This window comes from Bactrocera latifrons, unplaced genomic scaffold (genome assembly GCF_001853355.1).
Source record: "Bactrocera latifrons isolate USDA-ARS-PBARC rearing strain unplaced genomic scaffold, ASM185335v1 scaffold_134, whole genome shotgun sequence".
In the NCBI taxonomy this organism is placed as follows: Eukaryota; Metazoa; Arthropoda; class Insecta; order Diptera; family Tephritidae; genus Bactrocera; species Bactrocera latifrons.
The window spans coordinates 490,535-515,889 of NW_017534786.1; the positions used below are offsets into that span (position 1 = coordinate 490,535).

Below are 25,355 nucleotides of genomic sequence, written 5' to 3' on the forward strand. Positions count from 1 at the left end.
CAGGCAATTCACCGCTCGGTCGTTCGATTTACACTATTTGCTGTGCCAGCGACGATTGATGAACTTCGTACGAATATCGAACATGAAATTGCAGTAGTATCGGCCGATTTATGCTTGAATACCATCGAAAATTGGATTCAGCGTCTGCAAGCGTGCTTGTTATGGCCATGCAAAAGAAATCGAGTTCCATACATACTGGCACCGAATGTACTTTCACAGGAATTTTGAAAAACCCATTATATACTGTGAATCTGAATGTCTACTTTTAAGTAGTTTTTGGGTATGTCAAGGAAACCATGTTCACTACTGTCCAAGTCAGATCTAGCGCCTTCTTTTGCGCGACCTTAAGACCTAACCTAAACTAAACTAGGGAGTATATTCTTGTAAGTGGTCTTTTTTTAAATTAACACTATTGAAACGGTTTTGATGATTCATTTGTGATATATCTTCATCAAAAACTATTTTTGAAACCCACGCGCATAGTTTTAAAGGTCATGCAATTTAAAAGTAAGAATTTGTCTTTCTGTCTATCTAAAAGACTGAGCATTTCCTTTTTCACTAAAGTCAAGAAGGTCAAGGTAATAAATATGGAAGCTGATACTTCTTCTGGTAGCTCGAGGTCTAAAAGAAGGGGTTAGTGAAACTTCAACTCAGAAAATTTGACTTTTTAAATTTCTTATTATAAAACTCTCTCTCTCTCTCAAATACAAATTATTTATTGTAAATAGTTTATATAAAGCGCTAAGCAACAATGCATTCCAGAACGAAATATTGCAATTTTTCTAACATATAACGGCGATTTGACTTCCGCAGCCGACATGACGCCGTCGCTGTCGCTTCCGACGCTTCTGGATCAAAACATTTTCCGTAATGTGTAAAGCATACCAAGTTGTTTTATTTTTTCTTTTTGCTGAAAGTATTTATCTCTATTCAAGTAGCAAATGACTTTTTTTCCACAACATACCTCAACTTTCACCCTATGGCATACAGGCATACACACACAAGCGCACAAAAAAGTTATTTATTTCTGTAGTGGATTTTCTGCTTCAAATCGCATTGGCTATTGAAAAATATTTCCTTTTACAAAAGCTCATCGCAGGCGCTGCCACAAAGGCGGTGTATTTTATTTTCAAAAAAAGATATACAGAAATACCTACACCTACATGCACACAAATGTATGTGTGGACAACAACAGTGGGTGGGTGGCATTACTCGGTGTGCCGGTTGGCTTTGAATTCCTTCCGGCTGTCTTGCGCCTGGCATTTTTCACTGACATTAAGACACGATAAGACGACAATAGCAGCGGCAATCCAACAACAACAACAACACCAACACAATGCATTCGTCTTGACTTGGCTTGCATGTAGGTATGTCCAGCGCTACGAAGGAGACGACATCATATGCGCTGGTCGGTGTGCTGGGTGAACATTGTAGAATTGTAGCGAAGCATTCCTGTGGCTGCTTGGTCGGCTTCATCGGTCACGTACGTGAAATGTGTGTTTCCGATTGTCAAGTAAACACGTCGCACTCAAATGATTTGCCCATAACACAGAGCAATGCAGTTACAAGAGAGTGTGGGTGTGTGTGTGCTTAGTAGGGCCACAAGCAGTGTTGGCAACACACACACACACAGACATGTAGATTTACATAACACAATCCTGCGCTGCGCATTTTAAAAACGTAAATGTACGATATACTTTATAAATAGGTAAGTGTTGCCATTTTCAGATTGCAGGCAAAGTTGTGGAGCGCTTGGTGGACATGACGGGTATCGATCGGCTGCCAAGAAGAAACCGCATTGAAGGCAAAATTGGAATCTTGCCATGCCGACAACTGCGTCTTTGCTGGACTTTCTCTGCTTTTTTATTGCTGTGGTAGGTGGTTTACAACAAACACATGTATATATGTGCACATGTACACACGCACACATGTATATACATATTTACACCCACACACACATCCACGGTTGCACAAGCAACAAAGCTTTAAACTCCACTTCATTCCATACCTTTGGCTTTTTCGCTTCATTCGCTCCTTTCAACCGCCGCTCGCCCGTCCATCCATCCGTCCGTCCGCCTAGCCAAACTCCTGCTATCATCACACAACAATCTTGTAACATCCACGTCACCCACATAGCTAACACGTATGACTTGCATGCATGCCCGTGCGCTGTACGACATTAGCAAATCATTGCTTCAACATAAGGCGTACAAGTTGCATTAAAACCAGCAAAGAAAACTAACGAAAAAAATTACAACAAAACAAAAACATGAAGAAACGTTGATTTTGACTGCACCGACACTACAATACCTTATACAGCTGCATTTTTTATAGCATTAAAGTGTATAAAAACACCTTTTTACAGATTTTGATCCCCCAGTTTGTATGGCAGCTATATGCTATAGTGGTCCGATCTGCACATTTTGCTAGAAGATTGTGACTTTGGCTTGGTAACTAATATGTGCAAAATTTCAGGTAGATATCTTGTTTAATAAAAGAGCTTGTCATACAAGAATTTGAGTTCAAACGGTCAGTTTGTATGGCAGCTATGTGCTATAGTGGTCCGATATGAACAATTTTCACGGAGATTATAGTGTTGTCTTTGAAAATAATCTGAGCCAAACTTTAGGAAGATATCTTGCAAAATACAAAAAATTCCATACAAGAACTTGATTTTGCACGGTCAGTTTGTATGACAGCTATACGCTATAATCAGCCGATATCTGCGATTCGAACAAATAAACTGCTTCTTTAAGAGAAAAGAATGTGTGCAAAATTTCAGAGTGATATCGCAAAAACTGAGTGATATACATACATATCTATAGTCCAAGGAACAGGGCTAAAGTGAATCAGCTCTTCCGGCTGATCGATCTCCGACCTTTATTTCTGGATGTTACAAACTTTGTGGCAAGCCTAAAATTTCCTGTTCAGGGTATAAAAAACTGTATACAACAAAACATAGAGCAGCTGACAACAATAACAAGAAGCAACACAAGGCAAAGCTGTGGCTGTCGCTGGCACTTATCGCCAAAACAGAGATGCTTAAAAGCTAACGGCTTGAGGAGCAAAAACACAACCACATAAAACAATAAAAAAAAGCGTCACTAACTGCTTACAGCAACAACCAAATAATAGTATGTTGCATGGGCGAGCAATGTTGCATAGCTGCTCTATCAAGATGAGGTCAAATGCTTAGCCACTTGGCTGGCTGACGCGCTCGCCTGCCTTGTGGGCTGAATTGATGACTGAGTCGTGCGAGTAAGTAGATTTCGTAAGTGCATAAGTGCAAAACACAACAGAAAGTACAAACACAAAAAAAAATTTAGAAACAAAAACAACAAAAAAGAAAAGCGGTGCTAAATAGCAAAAAGGAAATATTAGGGTGAAAAGCAACAACAAAGAAACGCAAAGAAAGCAAATCTGCAGCGCGTCAGACAGCAGCGCCAAGCCCAGATTGCACTTTTCTTGCAAAAGTTGTCGATTTTCTTCTTTACTTTGCCAGTTTTTTCGCTTAGTTTATGGTGGAAATTGCTTAGTTGCCAGCCAAACGGCGCGCCTGTGCATGTGTGTATGTGTGTGTAAGTCTAAACTGTAGCCGCAGCGCTGATGCTGGAAAACTGATAGCTAAAATTAAATGAAACACGCGCATGCTTGCCGGCGAAAACATGCTGGCGGTATGCTGCGGAAATTTAGCGAAAGAGCTTACTTCAGTGCAGGATGCGAGCGGAGATGCTGATAATTCTCAAGCAGTGTCATTAAAGATTTTAACATAAGACAATAATTTTTTGCTGTCTTGCAGCAAAGTTTTTTGCAGAGAAAATGTGACAACACAGCGCGGTAAAAGTTTTTGGTACAAAAACTCTGAATGAGTTGTTGTTTGAGTATGCTTTTAGAAACTTTATGAGAGATAAAGAACCGACTGCGAACTCTTTGATATTTTGACGAGGTTGAGACAATATTCTTCTCGTTGAGTCCTTAGATATTTAGCAATTTCTTTCATTGGTAATGACAACAAATTACGTAGGACTGCTAAGATGAGAAATCGTGTTATCGATACAATTTATTATTAAAGCAGCCAAAAGGTTTCCAAATTTGGCGAGATCTTGCACTTTCCATCTCTGAAAATAGAAAAGGCACTTAAAGCTCGAGAACTATTTTACTAATAAAGATAAATATAACATTTTACTCTCTACTCGCTGAGTGGCAGCTTTGTGCCAAAATGTGGACTAGCCAAGCAATACAATGATTATTTATAATAAGTATTTTGAATAAGCCCGAAAAAGAAACATTACTCCTTCTTCTTTAGAAAGGATTCGCACAAAGGCTTACTCACTTATAGAACTTGTACCACAGTTTACTTCGAAAAAATGCTCTAACTATGCCGAGGATGCTGGAAGCTCATTTAGTATTTATGGCACCATGAAGGTTCTACTATACTGCTGGTTTAAATTTGGCTCGTACCAAGCACACCCATAGTATATGTTATGCTATGTCAGCTGATATCTTCAACATCTAACTGGTTTCTTCAGCAAGAGTTCAGGTTTGGTTAGGTGAGGTAAGATTGTTCCGAATTCGACGGATCTCACTTACCGAGATATTTGCCCTTTCCGTTATCCAAAAACTCCTTAAAGTGCATCATCTTATAGATCGCCGAAACATTTTGAGCTTAACAAAAATTTATTTAAGCGGTTACCATCAATTCCAACCACTTCGCTAGGTTCTCCAAAGATGTGTCTACCGAAATATTTCAAACTCAGTCTGGAAAAAGCTAGGAAATAACAGAGAAAGTCACAACAAAACTCCACCTCGCCCTCCTGCACATAGCTTTGGTAAGAAGCGTCCAAAGATATATTTAGTCGCACCGTGTGAAACGTGTGACGTATCCAGTCAAAAAACCTACAATGGTGGCAAAATTTACTTCACTAAGTGCAAGTAGTTCGAAGGACCTCTTACGATCAAATTTGGATAAGAAGGAACTCGCAGTCGCATAAGTTTTGGTTGTTGATTAGCGCTTGCCACACTCATTACTGGAGGTTCATAAGTCTGGCGCTGAAACGCAAAGGACATCGTAAAACGCCATTGGAATGGCGTAAAACTGACGCAGAGAGAACTCGATTTTCTTGGGGTCGATTCATAAAGTTCCAGTTGCCCGACGTATCCGGGGTGGAGAAAATACAAAGTGGACTGGACATGAACTGATGGCTAATTTCGTAAATGTTAAAGATGTTCTGCCAGCAGTTTGAATATTGGTTAGGCGGACCTTATATTGAGCGGAATACGCTTCCCTAAGTAGACTAAAGCTTTCGCTGAACGGAAAGAGTTTGCTTTTGAATTGCCTACTCCGTCCGAAATAGCACCTGTTGGCAAGAGTCATGTGTTGAGCCTGGAGGATGGAGTCATGTGTAGAAGTTCACGAAAGTGAGGAAAGTTCTCTGATTGCCATTCACTTAGGTGTGATCAGAAACGATTATTTTGTATATGGCTCAAGCAGATCACGACTTCCGGTTCAAGACCAAGTGTCATCTAGGTAGCTAAAGAACGTCCGTTTGAAGGCGAGCTAAAGTGAGAAGACGAAACATGCTTTCCACAGGGTTGTGCGTTGGATTTAGGACGACCCTTATGAAAATGAACAAAAAGCCACGTAAGAGAAATCCGCCTTTTGATTACGACCATAGCAAACGAATTAAGGATGATCTCTTGGACTGCTTTAGTACACAGGTAGCACTAATCTGAATGAAATAACTAAGATAAAGCGTTGAGACCAGTTCCAATCATCTAACAATAAGCCAGTGATGGACTTGGCGAATAAAATATATTTAAGAAGCCTTCTAAAACTTAGGTAAAATAATAATAGGCTCATGATTTCCGAATATGTAAGATAACTTTTCGAAAAAACATTCAACGCCGCAGGGCTGCAATTTTCATACTTTACTGATTCCCATCGAACAACTCTTTCATAGCGCGCTTTGTACTCTAACCATCAAAGTCATACTGCAAAGCCACAATTTAGTAGAAAGTATATACTTTTCGTAAATTACTACTCACTACCATTTCACAACCCTAAAGGCACTAAACAAAGTTATGCCAATGAGATGCAGTGGTCACGTTTTCCACGTTTTCAGAACTTGACTTATTTCTTTCTCACTTTCTTAAGTTTTTAGTTTCTCTTCGCATTGGTTTTTTGCAGACCTCATTGAACTTTCAAATTTTATACGGCGTTTGACTGTCAGTACACGAATTTAGTAACTGTAAAATTGTGCTGCAACACAAGATACACTGTGTGTGTTTCTGTGGGTGGGTGTGGCACCAAATAGCTGGCCAACTGATATCGAACGCCAGTGTGGGATTTAACTAATGGACATTGTTATTTCGATTAGTTTGTGAGCGAAGCGCCAACGGGCAGTCACGAAGTGCGCAAAGCCAAGCAAAAACGAATGAAGTAACGGTAATGAATACAAGAAACAAAAAACCCGAAGGAAAGAGGTTGAGTAGTCGGAAAATATAAGCAACAAAACCGTTAACAAAGTGCTTTGATTGTTGTAATTGGCAAGAGAAATTTTCTTTTTATTCAGAACAAAAAAGTGAATAAAATTTATTGGAAATCGAAGCGAGCCGTTATTGCGCGGAGCTGTGGACGGATGGACGGAATGTGGATGCCAGAAATTGTTGCATGCGGCAAAGTGATTGCTGTGGCACGTTTTCGAATTTATTTCGGAAAACAATTTTTTTTCGTTCGAAACTTTCTTACTGTCTGAGAGGGGAACAAGCGAGTGACGAGGGAAGCAGCAATCTCGGCGCTAAACTGTGGGTAAAGGAAAAATTCTGTAGCCCATTGCTGGAACGTGCGTTTATGGCGCTGGTGTTATGGCAACAAGCGCAAATATTTCACTAGTGTTCATGCAACAACAACAACAATAATAACAACAAAGTGTGGGAAGTGATTTCCAAAACTAACCAAACAAAAATTTGTAACAAATTTGCTGCCACTTTTGCTTGCCACACACATTTTCTGGTGTTCGCGCTGCACTGCCGCAGCCACACACACACACATGTGCATACTTTGGTGGCAAGTAAACTCCGAGCGTTGCACGTTAATTAGCCATTTTGGAAAGTGTCAGCTAGAAGTCAAACTGTTCGGCCAACTATTGGACAAGACAAACCAAACTTCTTGTTTTTCTTTTGTTTTTGTATTTTTTGTTTCCTAGCCGCTGTAGGCTGACAGAAGACGTAGAGTTAGGCTGTTAAGTTTTTGAGGCCGGCCAGCAGTTAGCATGAGCACTGGCCGACAAGGGGCTAGAAAGGGAGCTGTTGTTGTTGCCGGCGGCCGGCAAGGCAGTAAATTGTGTGCGAAGTAGCTAAAGTTCAAATTTGATTTGCGAGACTTTCAAGTTGTGCGCCAAGTTGCACGATGAGTTGAGTGGCTTGAAGTTGGGACGTGCGTGTCCCTATTGTATTTATGACATAAGTATGTGTCTATGGTTGGTACGAATATTTGTAGTAGGTGACTCTATAGGAAATTGGTGCTCAAAGAAAATGTGTGAAACTTTAGTAAAGTATTGGGGTTTTAAAAGAGAGAAAGAGAGTGAAATAAACGTGAGTGTGGGAGAAATATGTTGACCAAAACTTTATCAAGGTATTATGGTTTTTAAGGAGAGAGATAGAGAGAGAGAGACAAAAACAACTTGACTGTAAGAGAGAGAGAGATACAAAAATAACTTGAGTAAGAGAGAGAAATATGTTGATCGAAAAAGAGATAGAGACAGACTGAAATTAAGATACACTAGACAAGGAAAGTGAGTGAGAGAGAGTTAGTGAATGAGAAAGACTGAAAAATAGTGAGCGAAAGAGTTTTTGTAAGAAAATTAATAACGGTTACTATGAGAGAGATTAATGAGAGAGAGAGAGAGAGAGAGAGAGACAGAGACAAAAATAACATTATTATGAGGGAGAAAGAGAGGCAAAAAACTTGATTGAGAGAAAAGGAAATATCCTGCGAGAGAAAGAGAGATGGACACAGAAAGTAATTGAGAGAGACTATAGAAAAAAGATAATGAGAAAGTTAGTAAATTGGCGTATTGAAACACACCTTTATGTTTTTCTTTTATTCGAAGAACTTGAGACTTAAAATGAGTTATAATATAGAAAGTAAAAATAAGGGGTTACTCAAACATCTGTTGACGCGGTAGTAGAAATTTCTCCTCCAAGAATGAATTGTGGCAAAATTTCGCATGAGTCAGAGGACAAGACAGTGCAGAGTTGCACCAATAGTGCTGCCTATTTGTTTGAACATGTTGTATAATTTGTGATATTGGCTACTCTCCAACGCTTGGCGCATCGAAGACAGCTTATATTAATATTGATTTTGGATCTTTTGGCATAGAGGAAACAAATTGTCAAAAAAATGGGAAAAATTGTATAGCTTGAGATGGGTAATACTTTAAATAATACTATTGTTTGCGAAAAAACCATCGTTCCAGTAATACTGTAACACTTGCATTACACATGACAGTATAACCGGAGATAACCTATACATTGGGTATTCGGAGAAGTCTTTTTGTATTTCTAATCAAATTCTAACAAATTTTTTTTTTTCATATTTATATAATCATTAAAGAAACAATACAATTGGGGTTGACCACTTTTTGCTATTTATCCGCCAGAGGCATTATTCCATCAGAGTGAAACTTTCGTCAGTGTAAATCGAAATTTCAAAATTTTCAGAACAGAAGCGAGGGAACCATTGTTGTGCTACACGAACTGATACAGCATCGTTTCCGTAAACTTCACAAATTTCATTGAAGGTTTGCGTGGCTTCTTCCCTTTTTCATAAAAAAATTTCAAAATATAGCGAATTTCTTCATTATTTGCACGCATTTTTGAAGAGCAGTAACTTGTTTTCAATTTCCCTGAATGTAATTTTTTTGGTCAATTGCTGCTTAAAATCTCACATTTCCAACACTATATGGTATGACACAATGTGATTGGTTGCACTGGAAAAATACGACGGTAACGACATCTATTAACAAAACTACGCAATTTTTGCCACCGTCGTTATTAAGGCGTCGTATGCGAACAATAAATTAATTAAAAAATATTTAATTCGGTTAAAAGCTTATAAAAATATACTTAAAAGGAGGCGTGTAATTACAAAAAACTGCAATCGTATGTTATTAAAAATTTCCTACTAGGTATTCATTACACTGTGCAGGCATGGCGTAGCTTTTCCATCTTTTTCATGGTATTAGCATGGCAAACTAACTAACGAGGCGCGAATTCTCGCAAGTTTGGCTTTATTTTGCTTTGGCAGGCTGTCAAAAGTGTAAGACAACTAAAACTAATAATAAGGCAAACAAACAATTTTTGTATCGTGCCTGGCATACACTAACACACATAAACATATAAAGTGACTGTATAAAGCATAAGAACACTAGAGAAGTCCAAACCATAACCACATGACAGCTTGAAAATTGCTTTATGGCACTACACGTCGCTTGACTCGAGGAGCTGCCCACTTTAGTGCCGCCACTGCTGGCACCGCTCCCGCTACCGTCACTGCTGTTGTTGTTGTAACCAACTCAGCTTTTGCACGTAAGTAACTGTTTGCCACTAGTATTTGTTGTTGTTTTCTTATTTTACTCCTTTGATTTTGCGATTGTTGTTTGCTTGTTTTCGCCTTTGGCCAATCACAAAGTTTTCGATAATGAAATCGAATTCTGTTTAGCCCCGGTTTGTTTTGGCTCTCAACTCTTTGAGCGTTTTACCGTCTTGCGTGCTTAGGTGCGTGCGTGTGTGAGTTTTCAAAGGATTTTTCCTACCGTTTTTTATTTTTGATTATTTCTTTCTGCTGCAACACCGCCGTAATTTATCGCCGTTTTGCATGCGATTATGTCAAATAAATCAGTGGGAGACAGGTTTTACGCCCCGCTGTGCGCCTTTTTGATATATTATTGCGAAAATTTAATATTTCTTCTATCGGCATAATTTGGTTGGCGGCGTTTTCAAAAACTTATAGGCGCGCAGAGTCGTAAATGATATTTGTGTTGCACGTAAATTATAATATTCGCAAATTAGAAAATATATAATTATGAAAAGCAGAGCAAACCCCTTCAGCTACTTTGGGGTACTAGATAGAGACACGTTAAGATATTTAACATTAATCTTTAGGGCGATAGGTCAGAAAACGTTTTAAAATGGCTGACAAATCGAGAAGACTGCACGAAATGTCGAGAGCAAGGCTCTAGGGTAGCAATGAAGCAGCTCTTGTACACTTTTCCCTCATTAGCAAGATTACGCTAGGAACATCTGGGATTCTTACAGTATTGAGGAGGTGTCGATAAAGATGCCAAAGAGTCTGTTAAAACTCGCGTCAAGCGCTGGCATCCTAGAGGGTGACAACTGCTCATGAACCTAGTAACTGAACTCCATCTGTTGTCGCAAAGGCCCAAAACTGGGCTATGCGTGACTCATTGGCTTACTAGATTAACCTAACCTAACCTAAACTAATATATTCAGTACTTAAACTTGATTTTATTGGTTATTTCGTTGTTTCGGTTTATGGACTACCCACAAATTCGGTTTACCATGGCAAGATCTATTAAATAATGATATTTTCAGACTTTTAACCTAAACCTAACTAGGCTTAGGAACTCTTGTTTCGGTTTTAGCGTTAAACACTTCCGATAAACCCGTAGCTTATCAAAAAATCTTTCCTTAACTCGTTTCTTGTTGGTGATTAAGGCTACAAAAGTACAAAATATAATATAACTCGTTCAAACGAAAATTTGCTCATTACTTCAACAACTCATGAAGAACACTTGACCGCTTTTCAACATAAAATCTTAAATTGGAGTTTTTGACATTACAGCCAGAAATATTCCTTCTGTGGCACTAAACGAGATTTTTAAAATTTAAATGAGGACTTACCTAAGTAAATTGGTAATCGATTGTAGTTGTCGATAAAAACACTCGATTAAAGTTTCCTTTCTTTCTTATCTGAAAGGAAATAGAAAAAGATTATAAAATTTTGTTTTTTGTGAAAACTAGTCATAATAGTAACATAAAACCAATAAAAGCTTTCTTATTTATACCTCAAATTGAGCTCACGATCTGAAATACTCAATTTTACACAAAATCTATAAAAAAAAAAAATAAATCCACAAAATATTGCCGTTTACTCTCTTGCAACATGCTACTACAGAGTATAATAGTTTTGTTCACCTAACGGTTACACGTATCAACTAACACTAATCGAGATAGATTTAGGGTTATGTATGTGTAAATGTATACATGATTAGGATGACGAGATGAGTTGGAATCTGGGTGACAGTCTGAAGATATAAATTTGGGGATTGCAATAGGAAAGGCAGCTGTGGGTAAAAAAATTTTAATAAGGGGGTGTGTTCCCGCTCTAACGCAACTATAATATTACGAGTATATTATAGGAACTACTACTGACAGTGTGAAAATGGATGAAATCGAATGATAACCCTGCTCACTCCCCCATAACGGTACTGAAAAAACTATTAAAAGCGTGATGAAGCAATAACTAAATAGTGGCATTAAATTTTACCTCCGAGGTGGAATGGGAGGGCATTAAGCCGCTCTACTGAACTACCAAATTTGGTACACGGCAATTCTCAGATACTTACATATTACAGTGTGAAATCTGACTACAGCCAAGTCTACTTTCCATACAAGGACTGGGTTTGGTCAATCAGTTTGAAAGACGACTATAAGCGACAGTAGTCCGATCTAAACAACTTTTTTAGGAGTTGTAGCGCGGATTTCGATTATTATCTGTGCAAAATTCCTTGAAAATAAATTTGCAAATAAAAAAGCCTTCCTAAAAGGAGCTGAGTTTAATTAAGCAGTTTATATGGCAGTTATAGTTTACAGTGGTCGAATATCGACGGTTCCGTTAATTACAGGTGCCTTCCAAAGTAAACAGGACGGTGGCGCCAACTATATGTTGCCTAGTGCGTTAGAATCTGCTATCTTTATCAGTGAGAATTTCATGACATTTCATAAATTGGAAGTGAAGTTATTGCATTTAAAGTGTCAGTATTTTTGTGTTATTGGTGCGAAAATGAGTTTCGAACAAAGAGCCAACATTAAATTTTGTTTTAAAATTGGTAAAACTTTTACCGAAACGTTTCAATTGATGAAGCAAACTTATGGCGGTGATTGCGAGAGTGCACAACTGGTTTCAAAGTTTTCAAAGTGGTCGTGAGGACATAAATGACGATCAACATGTGGGCCAATCAGAATCCGTGATCGCCAGAAATTTCATCGAAACTGTGCGTGAATTCACCAAAAATCATCATTTGAAATTCATGGAAATGGAATTGAACAACTCCAAAACATCGATGTATCGCATTTTGACGGAACATTTGGGCTTAGGAAAGGTATGTGCACGGTTTGTTCCGCACAAATTTACTGACGACCAAAAATTGGTCAGAACCCAACATTCGAAGGACGATTATTGGAGAAAAAATCACATTTTAACCATTAACCCCGTATTCACCTGATGTGGCACCGTGCGATTTCTTCCTTTTCGGAACAATGCACTTAAGGCTTGCACCGGCGTACTCGATTGACATGCTTTTGGACCGTGCACAAACTTTATTGAAGCAGAAGGTGTCTATTTTGACTAAAATAAATTGATTTTGCCGAAAAACCTTTTGGACTGTTTTTTTAAGTCCTGTTTACTTTGGAAAACACCTTGTCAGCAGCTTATTGGGTGAAAAAAGATCTATAGGTTAGTATCTCAAAAACTGAGGGACTATTACGCGTACATACAGTCCTGGAAACACTTTTCATAATCACTTCTTGGGGTGGAGCTGAGGACCTTCAGCGAATTTTTTTATCTCTTCGATCGAATGAAAACGTGTTCCACAGAGCGTCAATTTTAGTGTTACCCAAACAAAAGAAAAAATCACATGGAACCAAATTTGGTTAATACGGTGGTTGATCGATGATAACCATTGCGTTTTTGCCATTCAATTCGGTCACAATCGTACTCTTTCGAGTCGAGCAAGAACGCTTTTCATACCCATATACTTTTAATATAAAATATCCAAAAAAAAAAATCATCCAAACAGACTCGCAAGAGATGTCAAGCTGTCTTACCATCTCTCCAATACTTGCCTGATGTTTTTCAATCACCCGATCCTTCACTTTTTAATATTTTCATTGGTTGAAGAGTTCGAAGGTCGTCCAGAACGAATGATGTCTTCAAGGATCTCGCGACTGACTTTGACAGTTTGTACCACTCTTGCGATTGCGTTTTTGATACAAGTGAATCCTTATTAATAACATACATTTGTGGTCCCCCCACCTTGCCTTTGACAGACTAAAACTGCTAAGGCTGAAATGCCGCAAGTGGGCAATACTCTGTTAAGAAGAAGTAATAATACCAGAGGAAGTGCATAGTTATGCATTAGCGGTAAAATATCTAAATAAAAGTCAACAATTTTTTCTTCTTTTTAATAAGGCTATACGAATTTTTTACGTTTTACTAAGAACCGTACCTTAAATTATAGCGACTCTGGCATAACCAACCATAAGAAAGGAAATTTTTCCAGCCAAACTTAACATTTCAGAGCAAATATTTTTAAATTAAATTTTTGCAAAATATTAAGAAATAGCTACACACACACACATACTCTCACTCATAATATGTACAATTATTTACGCTTAGAAAGGCCGTATCTTTCATATCCGGCAGCGGATTAAGCAATTTCTCTTCATGCGAATATGTAGCGGTGCTGGAAGGCATTTCTTTCGGCTCAAAAAAACCGCTAACCAAACCTGACACAACAAGAGGTTTTATGCTTTCTCGCTTCTCGCTTAATGACCGCAGCGAACTTTGCACTGTAAATATTGTGCCACAAGAATTTCCACAATTCAGCAGCGGCGATATCCTTAAAAGCCCGCACAAAGTATCTCATTTTCTTTCTTTCTTTATTTGAGATATTTTCTATCTTCTTGTTGTTGTACTTGTTGCTTTTCTTGGGGTTTGTTATGTTCGCAGCTTTACACGTTTTCAGCTGGCGGCTTTCGCTGGAACGAGGTGGTGGTGGTCAAAAGGCCGTCACGGTGTACGCTCACCCACAAGCACACATACGTACATACTGGCTTTAGCGGCCAAGCAAAAGACCATAAACATAGAGGTACGTTGTGTATAAGTAGGTATGAGTGTGTGCGCAAAAAAAAATTGGGGAATATAAGAGAAGCATGAAATAACATAATACCGCACAGCAGAGCAGAGCAGAGTAGAGGAAAGCTAACGATTAAATATCTGCTGTAGCGCTGGCAGACAACAATCTCTCACAAATGCTGGCCTTTGTGGCACTTTGCCGCTTCTTGTCGTTGGGTCATCACAACGGTCAGCTGAAGAGGAGTGGAAAAGCATAAGGAAAGTATGCTGGCGAAACACACTCACATACAACACATACAACATATAAACATACATAAACACACATATTCATCCACAGGTTATTTCGAACGTGGGTGCGGGTGTGTTGGCGCGGTGTGGCCTGTTGAATGCTGGTGCTTTTATTTAGCCGTCGTTTGCTCACGAAAATGCCAAATTTTCTTAATAGCATTAAGGTTTTAAGAGTATAGCGTTTATTTATTTTGTATTTTTTTTTCGCTTTTGTGTGGAGGTTGCCAGTTCATACTGACGCCTGATAGAGCTTAGTTTAGGCTAAGCGCATTTTTATTTTTTAATTAAAGCAAACAGTATGTGTGCATTTGCGAGAGGAGACTTTCGTTAATTTGAGAATATTTTCTATTAAATCTGTTAATGACTTTTGGGTGCATATAGCACCAGGGCTTTATGAAAAAAAAAAATTATTTAAGTGGGAATAGCATACTATTGAGGGAACTCGTGTTAACTCGATAACTATTGCTAGCCTCGACTCTATCGCTGCTTTCAACAATCCCTAAGGTAAAATTTTCCACCCCTTTTGCAAAGTTGGGATCGTATGTCAGAAAAACGAGTCAATTATTCCCGCTCAAGGCGTTAATGGCTTTAAGCTTATATGTGTGGAAGTCGCTTACTACTACAAAAATACTACTATTAAAAGTAGAAAAATTTATTGTTTCGTTTGCTGTAAGGCATCTAGCGCTGTCTTTTTGGAACCAAAGGTCATCCACATCAACATCAATATCCACCGATTCAGGCAAAAAAAAAATTCAAAACTCTTGGCTTTATACGGTTCCCATTAACTTTAATATTAGTTTGTCAAAAAAGTCTTGCGGCATTTTCGCTAGTTGGCGCTGAGAGCGCGTAGTTCTAGTTTTATTCGTCGCATCGGGTCATGCTATACCTTTTTGGAAAGCTCATTTCACGCGCTAACATGTGTTTGATGGATTGTTGTTTCTTTTAAGTCGTTCGTGAGTTATAGCGTCGCAAACATAGAGCAAAATAAAGAGAAAATACGGCATATTTTACAGTACTACTACGATAAAGGCAAAAATGCATCTCAAGCCGCCAATAAAATTTGTGCAGTTGATGGACCCGATACAGTTTCCATTTCCACCGCACAACGATGGTTTCAACTTTTTCGTTCTGGTGTAGAGGTGGTCGAAGATGCGCCATGCTCGGGAAGGCCTGTCGTCAAAAATTGCGATAAAATTGCTGAATTGGTCGAAAGAGACCGGCGTAGTAGCATCAGTCAAGATCTGGGCATGAGTCATCAAAAAAAATTTTATGAACAATTGAAAATTAAGAAAAAAATTCAATAATAATGCCGCCTATTATTATAGTCTGCTCCATTTTTGAATAAATACTTAAGAAGACGGCCACCCTTAGAAAATTATTAAGTCCATGGCGCTGGTAACCAAATGAAGCTTTATCCAGGAAGTCAGTGTATTTTGTAAAAAACCTGATTCTTTTCCACCCCAGCTGCTCAAGATCTCTTAAGTTGGAATGTTGGGAGTCTTGAAATATGAATTTTTTCATACGACTAGTGGCTGGGGATTCGCAAATATAATGTTTCAGCGTTCCGGCATCCTCCGCAAATGCTTTGCATTTTGACTTAGCTTCCTTTTGTCTAAAAGTATGAGTTTTTTGGTCTGTCCATCATCATAACTACCCCAAGGAAACTTTGTGGTGTGTCCTGTGCTGCTTGATTTGATTTAGGAGCCCAGGCTTCAAGCAACCTTTAAAGGAACTGAATGACCTGGGGCTGCCTAGGGAAATTGTGTCTGTGGCTTCAGAGTATGAAATCAAGCTGTTGATGACCAAATTAAGGAAACTCTAAATAACTCGAAAGTCCAGATCGTCTACTTTGTAGTTGTATCTGAGTAAGTTCTTAGACTAGTTCAACAACGAGTCGAAATTATTGAAATTATTTTACGAAAAGATCTTGGCCTACATCCTAACAAAATCAAATTGACACAAGAACTGAAGCCCTTTGTCCACCAGAATCGTCGTATATTCGTGAGTTGGGCTGAGCAACAACTTGAAAATGAGCCGGATTTTCATCAAAAAATCATTTTCAGCGATGGAGTTCATTTAGGCTGAAGGGCGTCGTCAATTAGTAAAAAAAAAAAAAAAAATGCATTATTAGTCAGGTAGCAATAAATATGTACTCCATAAGTCGCGATTGCATCCCGTCACTGAGTCGTACTTTACTTTTTCCGTGAATGTCAAGTTTGGACAATGTGTTGTCTTACGAAATGGCCCAGCCCTTGCGATTTGACGGCGTTAGGCTACTTCCTGTGGGGCTACCTCAAGGCTATGCTCAACAAGAAAGCGAAGATTGATGAACTTCGTACGAATATCAAAATGTGAAATTGCAGCAGTATCGACCGATTTATGCTAGAAAACCGTCGAAAATTGGGTTCAGCGTCTGGACTTCTGCAAGCGTGTCCGTGGTGGCCATGCAAACGAGAACGAGGTCCATACATAATGGCATCGAATGTGCTTTCATAGCAATAAAGAATTTCATTAATATCCTAAACTGTTTTATTTTATTAAAAACGATTTTGTAGCGCTATTATTGAAAAAACCCGTCATTGGAGGCGTTTAAATGGCGACCAAAGCTACAGAAAACCAGTATAATGGTTTGGAGTTAATCCTACTGATTTAGTCTTCTTTTTAACATAGTAAAATCACCGTTGCTAAATTTTCATACAAACAGTTTTCAGCTGTGGCTGTGTATTTACATTGAAATGCGCTCCTAAAAGTATACCACATTCAAATAAAATATTAATATTGTGGTTACAAATCGCGTTGCCTACATTTAGGAAAATGCGGAAAAAGCATGAAAAAACGAACGAATTAAAGGTTAGCATAAAACTGGAATTCTGGTTAGAAATTTTTAGAGTCGTACAAAATATATTTACTTTAATTAGTTGTTAAAATACCGGAATTTTTGTTATAATTACCCTCATCATGTCAATAAATCCGCAAAACAGTACACACTTCGTCGAGATACAAAAGTCAAATGAACTGAAATTAGCAAAATTTATTATTATTACTATTAAATCAATTAATTACTAGCTGAACTGACACAAAACAAGCACTACGCCAAACCCACATTTTGTTTTTTTTTTTTTTTTKGTKTTYTATGTGGTGAACATGATGCGCCTTTACCACAGCTGCCACTAATTTCACACGACCGCATTTACATATTACTAAACTAATTAATTTTGCATTACGAATGCGAGGAATCGCAATTGATTTGAACCCTGAGCCCTTTGCCCTGCTTACGCTGCAAAAACTGTAACATTCGCTTCACACCCGCTCTAAATTTGCCGCGTAGGCATTAAATTTCAAATGGAGCTGTTGCGGTTCCGTATTGAACATATAAAATTGGATAATTTTGTTAATCACTTTAAAATGTCCAATTTGTGTGTTGTGTAATGAATTTATGATAATTATGCTTGTTTTTGTACTTTAATTTATTATTGTTTGTGTAGAGTTTTTGAAAAGCAAACAAGGCCCTGTATGGGAAAGCAGACATTGTGGCTAAATGATATGTGGACTAGTGGCTATACATAAATACATATGTGGTATATACATATGTACTTAAATGAAAAACTGCAAACAGATTTTTTGTTGTTGTTTATGTGCTAACATTCAGCGTTTTGCAAATATTTTCATTCTAGCAGTCTATTATTTAAATTGCCGCCACAAATAAACTGCAAAGGTTTTGAACTATTTCATTTTCACCGTGAAACAATGAGAGTTCTTCAACAAATTTGCATATGTGTTTTCACACATACACGTTACATACATATATACATATCAAATTCATAAATTACATTGTTTACTTGTTAGTATTCACTTGTTGTTGTGACAATAACAAGCACCATGACTGCTATTATTAAGTGAAATTAAGCGGAGTTTGCCAAATTGGTTGTTTAAAAATTCTTTTCCCGACGAAATGAGCCACCGAATAGCCACCACTTATACTCACAAACATACATACATACGTATATGTCTGTAAATATATACCTTAATAGTATTTGTTGTTTTCTAATGTGGGTGAACTCATTATAAAATGCTTGTCTGATGATGGGAATGGAATGCGTTGGGAACAATCGAGTTGAAGTCTTTTGTAGTACATATATAGAAACATCTAACGCTACTTTAATGACCAATGTTGCATGTCATTGGAGTTGAGAAGAATGACAGTTATGATGATTGCATAAAAATAGTGAGAAAAGGTAACGACTTTAAGTACTTTTGAATTGTAAAAAAACTTTCTAAAGAAATTCTGTTATATTAGTACTTTTATTAAAAACTTAACACAATACTCAAATAAAAATGTATCCAAATTTTTTGTGGGTTCAGAGTTCAGATATTATAAACTCTACAAAGTCCCCAATTTTTAAAAGGAACTATTTATTAAAAAGAGCTAAATACATATATATGACACAAAGAAAAATATTATTAATTTCAGTACTAAAATTCTCTACAAAAGCTATAAACTCTACATAAAATCTCCAATTTCTTTAATTAACTTTCTATTAATTATTCTTATATGTGTATATTATATCATTAATGTATTTCTTTTGAAAATAAGAGAAAATTCTCCACAAAAGCTTATTGTCTACACCAAGTGTAAGAAATGTGTACAAAAAATTCTCCAAAACTTTTTTGTGGCTTTTTATGAATCAAAGTTTTCCGATAACAGCTGGAATAGATTTTTTTCAAAAATTATGAACTCTACAAAAAGCCGCCATTTCTTTAAATAATTCATTAACAAGACTTGCATATACGTATGACACATATGTAGGTAAATACTATTATTTTTATTTCTTTAAAATGCTATGAATTCTGCATAAACTCAAAATAAAGTCTCCAATTTCTTTCAATAATTTTTTTTTTTTAATATTCTTATAAACTTCATAAATATATTAATGCTGAAAATTAAATTTCCTTACAAAAACAGTGCGAGTGCAAAAATTCTGTACAAAAAATCTCCCAATTTTTGTGGTTTATGTAGAGTATTCTGCAAACAGCTAAAATGGATTTTTTTGCAATAAAATTTTAACTCTACAAAAATTTTAACTTTTTTTGGATGAATCTATTTGTGTTTACATATGGTACGTACCCAAATACATACGTTACACAGGTAAATTTAATTATTAATTATGCTAAATATCTCTCCAAAATTAATTAACTCTACATAAAGTCTCCAATTTCTCTAATTCAACTAATTATTTTATACTTCTATATATTACTAATTTATTTATTTTGAAAAWGAAAATTTTCTACAAAATCTATAGATTCTACAATAAGTCTACAATGTTTATATAATATTAGTTTTGAAAATCAAAATCTTTAAAAATTTCCAGCATTAGTCAAAGTTTAATGTAGTTTTATTTGAACAAAAAAAAAAAAAAACTATTTCAGTATCACACTATAAATGACATTATAATTAAATTCGATTAGAGAAAAGAATTAGTTCTAATTTTAAGATCATTAAAAATGTGTATGCTTCCATAAACCCAAAATGTTAAATCTACATATGTATGTATTTATGAAACAAAAAAACGAAACCATTTTATTGGTCGTAAATTCTCGAATATGTTACATAATGGCCCAAGTATAATGATTTTTTTCTAAAACAAGTTCTTGAAAACTGAAGAATTTTCAGAAATGTATTATTTCAAGCTAATTGAAGTCAAAAGCTTTATTCTTCTATTTTCTAATCGTCAATTTCTGGTGAATTAGTACCTTTTCTGTCCATGGTGACAGATTTATGACCAAAACAAGCGAGCATAATGAACTTGCAAGCGAGACACTAATAAACCACCGGTTTAATTTCGAAAATCATAAACCAAAAATAAAAGAAAAGCACTCAAGCTCATATATATTGAAATGGATATGTGTGTATATATGTGAGTATGTAAAATCTGACGTACACTGCACTTCCGCCATAAAAATCTGAGACATATTGTCTACTTCACATGAACTGCAATTTGCCGGCAGATGAGCAAGTCAAGCGTCGAAAAACGATAGCAGCCGAAACAAACGGAGATTAATGTTCATGTTCAAAGTTGAACAACATTTTCATATCTCGAAGGAAGTAGCGGATTTTAGCATTAAAACGTGTAAAGTGTTTTATGTCTGTCTACACGCTGGATGAGGGCAACAGGTGAGTGGTGCTTAGATGAGAGCGGCATGTGAAGTGCTGGATATTCGTAGATTTGTGTACTACAAAATTACTTGTTGATTTTTAGCGTAAGATAATAAATTACTTGAAAATTGATGCATCTTATAATTGTGAACTTTACAACAGTGTCTCCAAAATGTAAAATATATTTTTTTAATATTCACGCGTTTTTCCGGTTACAAATACATATATATTTTTATACAATATTAGAAATTATGAGCTCAACAAAAAAGTCTCCAAAATGTAGAGATATAATTTTTTTGAAGTTTACCAAAAAATTCTAAATTAAGAACTCTACAAAGGGTCGTCAAAATGTAAAAATTTTAATTTAAATTTTTATTTTTAAATTATTAACGATAAATTTAACAAGGTTTTTATGGTTACAAATATAATTTCCTCATTGCAAGTCTACAAAAAATTTTCAAAACTAAAAACTCTACAAGAAGTCTCCATAATGTAAAAATATTTCTTTTTAATTATTATTGATTACTTTAAGGTTGACAAGTTTTTTTGATTACAATTATATTTCTACACTTGTAACTCTACAAAAACTTTATTCCGTACTAAATACTATAGAGGACAACACATAAAAAGTGTCATTATTAATTTGGCCGCTACTGTATATTTCCTCAAATATTTGAAAAGAAGCAATTTATTTTCACTTTGTGTATGCTTAGCTGCTAGATTTTGCCCAAAAGCGCGCTAACTAATGATTACATTAGGAGGTGATAATTAAACACGTGTGTGTGTGTTTCAGATAATAGAAGAAAAAATTGGAGAACTCTAAATAAAATATGATTTTTTGGGAAACAAACAACAAATAGCTATTTTTGGCACTACACTCTTCATTTTTTATGTTTTCATTAACACCCAACTCCGACAGCAAATAAACTGCGACACTAACATTGCATCACTTAATACCCCTATGTCGTGTAGCCTGTTTGACATACGCTAGAAGACACTTCCGTGTCAGAAAATGTGAAGTAACACAAAAAATAATAACAAATGACAGGCATGGAACGCGAGTGATCCATGCTCATCAATTTCCACACGCTTAAACATTTCTCTACACAAAAATTGTGGCGGCAACTTTGTTTTAATGAATATGCTGTGCAACAATTTTAACAAAAAGAAGCGTGATGCATGCAACATACATATGTATGTAAGGAGGTACATATTTCAATCAATCGAAGATTCTTGGCGTAAATGAACAATGCATTAATCATATATTGTGTGCCGCTGTCATTTATTTGTGTTACTCGCTGGAGAAGCGCACTGTCATTGGAAGTGCTGGGGAGTTTGTGTAAATAAAAGTGTTTTCCTTTCATTATGTATGTACTTATATACATACAATACAATAATATGTGAGAATTCCCTGCTTCCTCGTTTTCTCTTACTTAAGTTTACAAATGTTTGTTTTTGTTTTTAGAAGGTCTTAAAAAGGCAACAGGGAGCTTAGGAAAATATTTTACTGAAATAGAAAACATGAGGTTCATGGGGTTCAGGGGGTTCTCCATCAAATATGGCATAAATATGTAAGTATTTAGAAGCATTTGTGAAAATGCATACAAACACATACTTTAACACATATAGACGCCCATATGTGCACCACCATTAATTTCTTTGTCAAATGAAAAGTGAAACAATTGGAGGGTTTCCCGGCACTCTTCTTACAGATGTTCCCACCACCGCCTGCTCCTTTGAGATAATCAATCAGCGACTCATTTGTTTCAATTTAAAGAACATTTGAAACCTTAGAAACAAACAAAAAGGAAATTCATTACAAAACATTTTTTGAATTAAATTAAATTAAAAATTATAAATAAAAGAAAAAAATTAATTACTGTCACATTCACCTTGTGTACTAAAGCCACTTCTAACTAATTGCAACAGATTCAGAACCTAAATTCCAGTTAATATTAGTATTATTTCCCTCTGACAACTAACACCCGTACGTACACATATAGAATAATGTATTTATTTACATTTTAACTCAACTCTAGGCTGTTAGTCAGCTTCATACAAGCCGCCTTGCATAATTATTTTGTATTTTTGCCGCCTTGTTTAATTTATTAGCCAGCTTTAATGAATGAAAATTACAAAAGAAGCATCCGACACAAAAATTGCAAAAAGCAGTTGTGTTCATGTTTCGAACAAGTGCACAGCAGCGAGTAAAAGCAAATTCTAAGGTAGCTACCCTATTGAAATTGAATACGAAAATTTTAAGTCGTTAATGTGACATTTACTTTGCTATTAAATAATTCCGAACATATTTAATTTAATTTAAAGTCAATAAAATGCTGAGGAAAAATATTTACAGATGGCTTAAAACAACTTTATGATTAAAATCATGTCTAAAGGTAATATAATGGCTATTGCAAGCCTTAAAACTACTTTTCAAAAAGTCTCCAAAAATTTTCAAAGTCTACACGATTTTATATATTCAGAAGTCACTTAATACTTATTTCTGCATGCAAAAACGTGTCATAGGAACTTATGATCAAGTTTTTCAGAGTCTAAAAAAATTTCGATAGTCTCCGAAAATTTTATTTTTAGTACACAATTTCAATTAAAATAAAATATTGAATTTGAGAAAAAATTGATTAAACCATAAAAATTATTTTTTTATTTTTTTTTCGTATTTTTGTGATCCCTAGATTTCTTCGAGAATATATAGAATTGTCGCTAATCGTTGTAAAACATATGTATGTATATATATATGATATTTATGTACGTAAAAGTATAAATTTCAAAACAACTTATTTCTTGAAAAATACATTTTGTACGTACATACATATGTATAATGAAATTAGTATGTATATTGTGGATGATAATTACAATGTATCAAAAGCTCAGGCCTCTATGGAAATTTTTCCATCCTTTTCAGTATTTTGATTTTCAAAAATTAATATAACAATGCTAATCAAATTAACGAGATCGCAGTATATACTCTGGAGAGAAAATTTTCAAAGTCTCCACTAAATGAAAATTATAATATTATTAATTTTTTTGATAATTATCACTAACTGAATGCAATTTATAGGTTTTCGGAAAAATCTCCAAAAATATTCATCAAATGAAAATTATAAYACGCTTTTAAATTTTAATAATTTTGGAAATCGTCATAAATTAAATGCAATTTATATGTTTTTAAAAAATCTCCAAAAATATTGAAAGTCTACAACGCGTCCAAATGACTTTTATAATCGAAGCAGCAAAAAATTGTCATTAATTATAAAGCTGACTACGATTTACGATGTAGTATATGTATATACAGTACATATGTAGACTGTATGCATGTATCTATGCTTGTAGATGCTATATGCTTGTAGATGCTATAAATAAATTGAAGCCAAGGTTTCGTTTAACGTCTGTACATATTCCATTTCAATAGAAATAAAACAGACGAGAGTTATTTTGAAAGCGAAGAGCTTTCTATATACATATGTATATGTATATAAGTACACACATATGTATTTACACAAATACTAATATGTGTGGCTACATATAATACATATATATGCTATTATGTAGACATTTAATTAAAAATCCTATGATTTATATATTTTGTTAACATAATTTTAATTTTTTTTATCCATATCCATATGTGTACTTCATCATTCACCTATCTCACACGCATTTATATTTGTATATGTAAATAAGGTTTGTTTGAACAAGCGAACTCGCGTGAGTTGTCAATGTGTATTTATATTTATGTGCGAGTGTTTCGTGAGTTATTGTCGGTTGAGAAGCAATTCGTGCCCATTCAACAAAAATATTCATATGTTTGCATAGCCATTTGAAATTTATGTATATAAACCAGTTAATCTCACAACTACCTATTTACTGAAAATATAACATAGATTTATTTTTATATTTTTTTTCTAAAAGGCAATTGAAATATTTTTGTTTGTTATTATTATTGTTTTGTGTGCATATATTTTATGAAAAGTGGTTTTTGAAAATTGCTTCAGTATCACGTTGTACGTTGGTTAACACTTAAATTGTTGAAGAATGCCCTTCAGGTGAATAAGAGTGATAATAAAGAATAGCAATAATAGTTATATTCATGGAAATAATATGACGCTACAATTTAAGGTTTTGTTGATTAAAGCAGAAACTATTGTTAATGTTGTGTACAATACATTTGTGTACATTTTTAAAGGCGTGTATAAATAAGTTTGTGAAAAAGTGGATGTGGAAAGTGATGCTTACTGATGAGTATAAACAATAGTAAATGGAAACAAGTAGACATAAGATAGTTTAACTTTTTTAATTAGATTTTTATAAGCTAATAGAAAAAAATTTTTATTTTTGAAACTCTCTACAGATTTTCGAAAAGTCTCCAAAAATATCGAAAGTCTCCAATACATTAAAAAGCACAAAATTTCATTAAAACCTCTTCACGTAATGTTTAAGCATTACTTATCTCACTAGGAGCCTGCAAAATCTTAAATTTACGCATCTTTAAAAATACGTTGAAGGCGTGTCTCATCAAAATGGTTAAATACATATCTCTTTATACATAAAAATGTTTGCATACCACTTGACTGCAGTGCAAGAATTCTAGAGAGCAGGGCAAATGTTGTATATACATTGTCAACTTGGCCTATTTCGCCTAACCATATGCACAAGAATGCTTGTAAAATTAAAAAAAAAAAAAAAAAAAGAAAAAAAAAAAAAAAAAAAAAAAAAAAAAAATGCATTATTAGTCAGGTA

At 35.4% G+C, this 25,355-nt stretch overlaps 1 protein-coding gene across 1 annotated transcript in view; it reads right to left on the bottom strand.

Moving 5' to 3' along the window:
- Nucleotides 1-25,355, bottom strand: part of LOC108965131 — a 269,251-nt gene that overhangs the window by 154,368 nt on the left and 89,528 nt on the right. Inside the window, exon 5 of the mRNA XM_018927350.1 lies at nt 10,924-10,992. The gene's annotated coding sequence lies outside the window, so the exon portion shown is untranslated. The remainder of the gene's footprint in view (nt 1-10,923; nt 10,993-25,355) is intronic.